Source organism: Giraffa tippelskirchi, chromosome 6 (genome assembly GCF_054371585.1).
Source record: "Giraffa tippelskirchi isolate mGirTip1 chromosome 6, T2T-mGirTip1v1.2.pri, whole genome shotgun sequence".
NCBI classification, from domain to species: domain Eukaryota; kingdom Metazoa; phylum Chordata; class Mammalia; order Artiodactyla; family Giraffidae; genus Giraffa; species Giraffa tippelskirchi.
Genome location: NC_137280.1, coordinates 117,589,042 through 117,596,241, shown reverse-complemented (window position 1 = coordinate 117,596,241; position 7,200 = coordinate 117,589,042).

Sequence of the window (7,200 nt, the reverse complement as noted above, 5' to 3'; positions counted from 1 at the left end):
AAAAGACATGGAGCAATAGAACAGGCTAGAAAGACCAGAGAGAAACCCATGCACTTACTGTCAGTGAATCTATGAGGCAAACAGACTTCCTTGGCAGTCCAGTGGTTAAGACTCTGCAATTCCACTGCAGAGGGTATGGATTCATTCCCTGGTTGGGGAACTAAGATCCTGGATGCCATGCAGTGAGACTAAAAAATAAAATACATTATGCTTCCCAGGTGGCTCTAGTGGTAAAGAACCTGCCTGCCAATGCAAGAGACTTAGAGAGACATGGGTTCAGTCCCTGGGTCAGGAAGATCCACTGGAGGAAGTCATGGCAACTCACTCCACTATTCTTGCCTGGAGAATCCCATGGACAGAGGAGCCTGGCGGGATACAGTCCATAGGGTTGCAGAGAGTCAGGTGTGACTGAAGCGACTTAGCATGGATGCATATATATATATATATATGTATGTGAGGCAAGGATATACAATGGAGAAAAGACAGTCTCTTCACCAAGTGGTGATGCAAAGACCTGACAGCTAAATTTAAAAAAATGAAATTAGAACTTTCTCTAACTTCATATACAGAATAAACTCAAAATGGATTAAAGACCTAAATGTAAGACTATATACTATAAAATCCCTAGAGGAAAACATAGGCATAACATAAACTGCAGCAATAGCTCTTTTGACTCCCCCTCTTGCTATGCTATGCTATGCTATGCTAAGTCGCTTCAGTCGTGTCCGACTCTGTGCGACCCCATAGACGGCTCACCAGGCTCACCAGGCTCCGCCGTCCCTAGGATTCTCCAGGCAAGAATACTGGAGTGGGTTGCCATTTCTTTCTCCAGTGCATGAAAGGGAAAAGTGAAAGTGAAGTCGCTCAGTCGTGTCCGACTCTTAGCGACCCCATGGACTGTAGCCTACCAGGCTCCTCCATCCATGGGATTTTCCAGGCAAGAGTACTGGAGTGGGGTGCCATTGCCTTCTCCGCCCCCTCTTAGAGTAATGGAAACAAAAGCAAAAATAAACAGATGGAAACTAAACTTAAAAGGTTTAGAAAGAAAGTTAGTCACTCTGTCATGTCCACCTCTTTGCGACCCCATAGTCTGTCCGTCTAGTCAAGGCTGTGGTTTTTCCAGTAGTCATGTATGGATGTGAGAGTTGGACTATAAAGAAAGCTGAGCGCCAAAGAATTGATGCTTTTGAACTGTGGTGTTGGAGAAGACTCTTGAGAGTCCCTTGGACTGCAAGGAGATCCAACCAGTCCATCCTAAAGGAAATCAGTCCTGAATATTCATTGGAAGGACTGATGCTGAAACTGAAACTCCAGTACTTTGGCTACCTGATGCGCAGTACTGACTCACTTGAAAAGACCCTGATGGTGGGAAAGATTGAAGGCAGGAGGAGAAGGGGTGGGCCGACAGAGAATGAGATGGTTGGATGGCATCACCAACTCAATGGATGTGAGTTTGAATAAACTCCGGGAGTTGGTGATGGACAGGGAGGCCTGGCGTGCTGCCGTCCATGGAGTCGCAAAGAGTCAGACACGACTGAGCAACTGAACTGAAGTCTGTAGCCCACCAGGCTCTTCTATCCATGGAATTCTCCAGGGATTCTCCAGGAAGAATGCTGGAGTGGGTTGCCATTTGATTCTCCAGGTTAAAAGCATTTGTACAAAAAAAATAAAATTAAAAAAAAAAAAAAGCTTTCGTACAGCAAAAGAAACCTTGAACAAAATGAATAGGCTGTCTAGCCTATGGATTGAGAGAAAACATTTGCAAACAATGTGACATATAAGAGATTAATTTCCAAAATATGCAAACAGCTCATACAACTCATTACAAAGAAAACAAAAGGTCCAATCAAAAAATGGGCAGAAGATTTAAATAGACTTTTCTCCAAAGAAGACCTACAGATGGCAAAAAGCACATGAAAAGATGCTCAACATCACTAGTTATTAATACTAGGGAAATGAAGATCATAACTATGAGGTATCACGTCTCTGAATCAGAATGGCCATCATCAAAAAGTCTACAAACAATAAATGCTGGAGAGGGTGTGGAGAGGAGGGAACCCTCCTACACTGTTGGTGGGAAGGTAAACTGATGCAGCCACTATGGAGAACAATATGGAGAGTCTTCAGAAAACAAAATAGACAATCCCACTCCTAGTCATCTATCCGGATAAAACCATGCACCCCTATGTTCACAGCAGCACTATTCACAATAGCCACGATGTGGAAGCAACCTAAATGTCCATCAACAGGTGAATGGTTAAAGAAAATGAGATACATGTATACAATGGAGTATCACTCAGCCATAAGAAGAATGAAATAATGTCACTTGCAGCAGCAAGGATGGACCTAGAGATTATCATACTAAGTGAAGTAAGAAAGAGAAAGACAAATATCATTTCACTTATATGTGAAATCTAAAAAATAATACAAATGAACATATTTACAAAATAGAAACAGACTCACAGATGTAGACAACAAACTTACAGTTACCAAGGGTAAGGATGAGGGGTAGGGATAAATTGGGAGTATGGGATTACCTACTTAAAACACAGGAAACTAGTATCTGTAATAACCTATAATAGAATAATCTGAAAAAGAACATAAATGTACCTGAATCACTTTGCTGTACATCTGAAACTAACACAACACTGTAAGTCAACTGTACTTCACGAATAATTTATCTCCTGCAAAGCATGGTCTCTGGCTAAAGTGGAATCACACTGGAATCAATCACAGGATATAAACAAGAAATCCCCAGATGTTTGTTAACCAACTCCTTGACATAAACATAGGCTGAAACAGAAACTATACGGAAATAATGAACTATTTTGAAATGAGTGATATTGTGATTATAACATACCACAATTTGAAGATCCCACTAAAGCAGAATTGAGGGGGACATTTATACTTTATGCATAGACTGGAAAAGAAGATTTATTTTTATTATTGTTGTTGTTTGGTTGTACTGTGTTACTTGTAACATCTCAGTTCCCTGACCAGGGACTGAAACCAGGCCCTGGTAGTGAAAGTGCTGAGTCCTGACCAGTGAACCAACTGGAAACTCCCAAGAATAAAAGTTTAAAATCCACAGTCTAAGCTTTCATCTTAAGACACTAGAGAGTTAACAGCAAGTTCAACTCAAAACAGGAGAAATAACAGAATAATGAGACCAAAAATTAAGCAGAAAATGAATGAAATACAAACCATCAGTTGGTTCTTTGACAAAACCACAGCAAAATGTTTCTTTTCGTTTGTTCATTTGTTTTTAAAGAGAGACAACACATGACTAATATCAAAAGTGAGAAAGGGCCACCATGACAGACCCTACAGACATTCAGTAGATAGTAGAAGGGGTTCAATTTCTGGACAGGATATAGACTGATGTGGCAGACCACAGCTTTAGCTGGTTATAAAAAAACTAGAAAAAGAACACATTCACTGCAGGAATCATATATACATACAGCCACAATGGAAAACAGCATTGAGGTTCCTCAAAAAATTTGAAACAGAATTACATACTTTGGCCACCTGATGTGAAGAGGTGACTCATTGGAAAAGACCCTGATGCTGGGGAAGATTGAGGGCAAGAGGAGAAGGGGGTGACAGAGGATGAGATGGTTAGATGGCATCACCGACTCAATGGACATGAATTTGAGCAAACTCTGGGAGATAGTGAAGGACAGGGGAGATTGGTGTGCTGCAGTCCATGGGGTTGCAAAGAGTTGGACACGACTTAAGTGACTAAACAACACCAACCAGCAATCCCAATTCTGGGTATTTATCCAAAGGAAATAAAATCAGTTGTATTAAAGAGACACTCACACCCCATGTTTACTGCAGCACTATTTACAACAGCCAAGACATGGAAACAACCTCAGAAACAAAGGAAATATGATATATATATTTCAGGTACATTACAATCACAACATTATTTAGTTAGAAATCATTCCAAATTTGCATACAGTAGAAATACACACATACACATTATTCAGCCTTAAAAAGAAGGAAGTCTTCTTGCAATCTGCAACAACTTGGATGAACTTGGATGACATTGAGTGAAATAAGACACAGAAAGATCAACTACTGTCTGATCTCGCTTATGTGTGGGACATAATATTAAAGGTGAAATCACAGAGGCAGAGTGTAAAACACTGATTGCCAAGGGCTGGGGCTCTGGAAAAGGGAGATGCTGGTCAAAGGACACAAACTTTCAGTCATAAAATGAGTAAGTTCCAGGGATCTAAAATACAGCATGGCGACTGCCCTTGATGATACTGTATTTTACACTTGAAATTGGCCCAGAAAGTAGATCTCTCTCATCACATACACAAAAAAGTAAGCACGTGAGGTGATGGGTGTGGTAATTGACTGTATGCGTCTGTATATTAGATCATCACATTGTATACCCTACATAATAATAATTACATATAATTTAAAATATATCGATGAAACATGGATGCTAAGAAATTGAGAGGGACTAGATTCCAGTGAGGAAAGAGCCCCTTCCAGGTGAGTGGCCCCCAGCAGCCTTGGGGGAACTGGGCACTGCTGGGGCTGCGTGGGCTGGCGGGACAGCCCAGACCCCGGAGGGGCTAGAAGCGCCGCCCAGGTTGTCTCCTACAGGACCTTGCCTTGTGCTGGGTGGGGAGTGCGTGGGGGTGAAGAGGCAGAGTGAAAAAAATGTTCTTTTCCTGCTACTACGCAGGAGTCGCAGGTCAAGACGTAAGTGAACGTCAGGACACCTGGAGTAGAACGGAGGCTAACATGGGGAAATGCAGCCCAGTCAGCCAGCTCAACTCCGTAAGGGACCCACCCCCCAGCTGCTCTCTGGTGCAGATCCATCTGGCGGATAATCCTCTCACAGTGCTTGGGATGTGGTAAAAATTTTGATACACATGAAGGAGGAAAATGTTACCTGAAATGAAGAAGGAACAACAGCTGGTAGGAGCAGACCTACTGGGGACCCAGATGTTGAAGTCAGTTGTCAGAGATTTTAAAAATTACTGTAAGAATCTGTTAAAGAATAAAGAGGGAAACAGGGCAGGAGGTTGAAAAGATGGAGGATTTCAACAGAGAAATGGAAACTCTACAAAGAAAGAAACAAAAGGAAGTTCTGGGACTAGAAAATACTTAAGATTTAGAAGATGCAGGCAGCTTACAGGCAGACACAACAGAAGGGGGATAGATGTCTCTGAAGACAGGTTGAAATTACCCAAATGGAAGCCCAGAGGGAAAAATCAGGGGAAACAGGCGGAGTGCAAGAGACCTGTGGGATCACATGAAAGTCCTACATACAGGCAACTGGATTCTTGGGGGGAAAAATAGAAAACATGAGCAAAACAAATATCTGGAGAAATAATCACAGGAAATTTCCCCAAAGTGATGAAAAATACCAACCCACAAATCTAAGAAGCTTACCAAATGGTCAGAAGGATAAATAGAAAACTTGTCATACAGATCAATAAAAAACACACAACCCAATCAACAGGCAAGAAAAAAAGACCTAAGACATTTCTCCAAAGACAACATACAGATGGCCAACAGGGACATGCAAAGATGCTCAACATCCTAAGTATTAGAGAAACGCAAATCAAAAAACTACAATGAGGTACCATCTCATACTAGGCAGAATATCATGAAAATGTCTACAAATAAATGATGGAAAGGGTGTGGGAACCCTCCTACACTGTTTCTGGGAATGCACATTGGTGCAGCCACTGTGGAGAACAGTATGGAAGTTCCTTAAAAAAGAACTTCCCTGGCTGTCTAGTGGTTGGGAATCTACACACCAGTGCAGGGGACACTGGTTCGAACCCTGGTCTGGGAGGATCCCACATGCCAAGGGGCAGCTAAGCCCAAGCACCACAAGTACCGAGTCCAAGCTCTAGATCCCATGCTCTACAACCAGAGAAGCCACCACACCACAACCAGAGGGCAGCTCCCACCCCCACAACTAGAGAAAGCGTGCACAGCCCAAAATCAATACATAATTAATTTAAAAAAATGAAAACAAGAGCTGCCATTAGATCTAGCAATTCCACTGCTGGGCATACATCCAGACAAAACTCCAATTTGAAACAATACATGTACCCCAATGATCATAGCAGCACTAGTCACAATAGCCAAGACATGGAAGCAACCTAAATGCCCACTGAGGAAGGGATAAATAAGATGTGGTACAATTGGTGCTACACCCGAATACAAAAAAGTTTTTGGTGTTAAAAAAAATAAAGATGCTATAAAAATAAAGATATGGTACATACATACAGTGGAATACTACTCAGCCATAAAAAGGAGTGAAATAATGCCATTTGCAGCAATATGGGTAGACCTAGAAATTATCATAATAATTGAAGTAAGTCAGAGAAAGACAAATACCATAAGATACCACATATACATGGAATCTAAAATATGACACTGATGAACTTATTTACAAAACAGAAATAGACTCAAACTATAGTTTGTATGGGGATGGAAACTATGAAGAAATAAATTAGGAATTCAGGATTAACAGATAACACACTGGTACATATGAAACATAACAAGGACCTACAGTATAACACAGGCAACTATATTCAATATCTTCAACTATATTCAATAAACTATAATGGAAAAGAATCTGAAAAAGAATACTTATGTTTATATATACACACACACATACATATAACTGAATCACTTTGCTGTACATCTGAAACTAACACTAAATCAACTATTCTCTAATAAAAAATACAACAACAAACCACACATCTGAATCGAATTTAAAACTAAAAAGCACACAGGACAAGAAAGGACACATTCCTTTGAAGGGGACAGTGCCCAGTCAACTCTCACTGGGAACGATGGAGCAGCATCTTCAAAACGCTGAGGCAACAAAGTCACACCCAAGCCACCTGCTGACCCAGAGTCCCATTCCCACCAAAAATACCTTCTGCTGATGCAGGTGAAATAAAGGTATTTTCAGGCCACCAAAAGGTGGGAGAATTTGCTGCCAATGAACTCACACCGTGGGCATTTTATAGGAAGCTCTTCAGGGTCTCAGAGAGAAACTCTGGTAGATCTGCAGGAAGCCTGACCATGTGGGTAAACACACAAAACTCTAAAAAATGTGACTGAAAGACTTGACCATATAAAGCAAATATGACTACAGGGGAATCATGGGCTTGTATGTCAGAAGTACAATAAATGTTAAAAAACAGCACA